General features: G+C 33.4%; 1 long non-coding RNA gene across 1 annotated transcript in view; it reads right to left on the minus strand.

Annotated features, from left to right (window-relative positions):
- The window catches only part of LOC117124740, a 29,217-nt gene that overhangs the window by 19,020 nt on the left and 7,456 nt on the right, over positions 1 to 2,741 (minus strand). Inside the window, exon 2 of the long non-coding RNA XR_004448009.1 lies at positions 2,629 to 2,705. This is a non-coding gene — a long non-coding RNA (uncharacterized LOC117124740). The remainder of the gene's footprint in view (positions 1 to 2,628; positions 2,706 to 2,741) is intronic.

Consider the following 2,741-nt stretch of genomic DNA (forward strand, 5'->3'; position numbering starts at 1 on the left):
ACAGAGGGCTTTAAGCAGGAAGTATTGTTGTCGTTGAAAGAAAGGAATAATTTAAAAATAAGAAAAGGCGGTTGGATAAGATGAGTATGGAGCGTGATCAGAGAGAAGTCGAGCAACGTAAAGTTCAAGACGTTTAATTTGAGCGATTTCACATTTAGGAAGGAGACCATATATACAACAGTACAGTAGCAGGTTTATGTATAATTTATTTATAAAAGCCATAATAACGGAATCAAGAGAATTTTTGGGATAGTTTAAAATGGATTTTTTTTTTTTTTTGGATCGTAGATTTGTAGATGGAAGAAATTTGTGAGTTCCTTTTTAGGTTATCTGAGATTAAAATGCCATAGTATTTGAAACTGTGAACTTCTTCAACAATTGTGCCATGGAGACAAAGTTAGGGAAATTAGATGGATTTCTACGAAAGTCTATAGGCCTATTCTTAATTCTGCATAGGGGCGGTCGAACGACAAACCATTGCTGTGAGACCAAGATTCCAGGAGTGAGGCAATATACGGTACCGGTAATTGGTCCGAAAGTACGTCCTTAGAATAACATAACGATTTCATCGGCATAAAGGGAAAATGGGCAACCAAAGTTGCTGGCAATATCATTGATAAAACATAAAATAAAGAATAGATCCAAGTTTAGTGCCTTGAATGACACTGCATTTGATAGGTAATTTGCTTCATATGATGCCATTAAATAAAGTGCATGAGGTCTATCATAGAGCCAATTGCCAATCCAAGAAACAAGAATGTGGCGAATACAAAAATAATTAGACAACTTAAATAAAAACAATCCATGAGGAACAGAATCAAAAGTACGCCGGATATCAAGGAACCTATTTGTAATTTTCCAAAATACTTTTATATCCCGTTTATTCTGCTTTCTTTGCTTATACTTAGATGGGATAGACAATAACTGGAGTTGTGTCAGCAGAATCAAGTATAGGTGTAATTTTGCCCTACCTGACGTGGAAATGTACTGAATATTCAGTACGTGTGAAAACAACTGCGAAAAAAAATATCGCAATTTGTACTCGGGTGGGATTCGAACGCACAATCTCCAGATCTTTAGCCTGGCATCATCTCTCAGTAGACCACCGAGAGTGCGCCTGATGGTCAGGGTTGAATTCGAGTCCAAGTAAAGCAGCGGGTAATACAATGTTGATAGTAATTGTTATTGTCGTTATGGAATAGAAAAAAAATCGCAAGTTGCGATTTTTTTTTCAGTGTTGTTTTCACACATACAGAGTATTCAGGTAGGGGAAAATTACACCTATAATTAATGTTATAGTTATTAATAATATTAATAATGATGATAATGATTTTAATAATAATAATATTATTATTAAAGTCACTCTGACCATGTTATATTTACTTAAGACGACAAATTTTGTCGTAATAAAAAATTTAAAAAAAATAAAAAAAAATATTTACATGTAATATTCGTTTAGCCACCATATCGTTTGTGTTAACTTTTCATCACAACAACAACCACAATAACAATAACAATAATAATAATAATAATTCAATATGAGCCTAATTAAAAATAATTTGCGTTCTGTTATGACAAATGCTCATTTAGATAGCCTCATGATGGTTGGAATACATCGTGATAGGTGAAGCAACCTCGACCAGGACAACGTGGTTGACAGATTTCATGCAAAATTTCAAAAATATAGAATTTCACTTTCAAGAATGAGGATTTGAAAATAAATTAGATGGTTACATTGCATTATCTTTGTTTCTTGCTTTGTTCAAAATGTTTTGGTTTTGGAAGCTGGTTCCAACATTAGAAAGCATAGCCTACATGAATTCATATTATAGTAACTCGATGCCTATCAAATAAGTAATAAAAATTCATCAAATATCCGTGGCTTCCAGGGGGCTATTTATGACAGTGCACCAGTAATATTTTTGTGACATGCTAACAATGACCTAAGAATTTAAGGTGTAAAAAAGAAACATTAAAAAACAAATACAGGTATTTGCACAAAATGCCATGTGGGATCAGTGGGCGCAGCAGGTCTTAACCATGAGGTATAGTAGTTAAAATTTATTTACTTTATTTATTTAGGCACAAGGGCCATGGATTGCCAATTAGTGAATACATCAGTCTTTTAAAGTGACAACACCTTTTAAACTTAGACTCTGGAGGGAAAAAAATTGTTGATGTGTTGTAGAACTGATTTTAAAACTGGGGGGAAAAAGGTGTTAAAAAAGGCAGTTATGCCCCATTTTTCCCCCAGTAAAATATTCAAAAATCTGTATTTCATTCACCGTTCCCCAGTTTTACGTCAAACAACTTTTTTCTGTCCCCAGTAAAATATTCAAAAATCTGTATTTCATTCACTGTTCCCCAGTATTACGTCAAACATCTTTTTTTTGTCTTAGGAAAATCAGTTCTACAACATATCAAAAATTCTTTTTTGTCCGAAGCCTGACTTTAAAAGACAAACATAAACACAAGGTGCTTGTGATGGGGCTAAGGAAGTGGATGGTAATGAGAAAAAATTTTTGCTCTGGACCATTTATATTTTGGCACAGGGATTTGGATATGAAACGTTCAGGGAATTAAACATTTTTCAATTACAGCATTAATCATTATTCAATCATAAATTACCTTGTACATGAAAACTTGATTATCTTCTTTTCAACATATAGATGGAATCGGCCAAATAGCAGCCTTTGCTTCAGTATCTGCAATTTTACAATTAAGCAATACAAACTTGTGAA

This window comes from Anneissia japonica, unplaced genomic scaffold, assembly GCF_011630105.1.
Source record: "Anneissia japonica isolate Jap-2015-1 unplaced genomic scaffold, ASM1163010v1 scaffold2950_len93424_cov113, whole genome shotgun sequence".
Classification (NCBI taxonomy): domain Eukaryota; kingdom Metazoa; phylum Echinodermata; class Crinoidea; order Comatulida; family Comatulidae; genus Anneissia; species Anneissia japonica.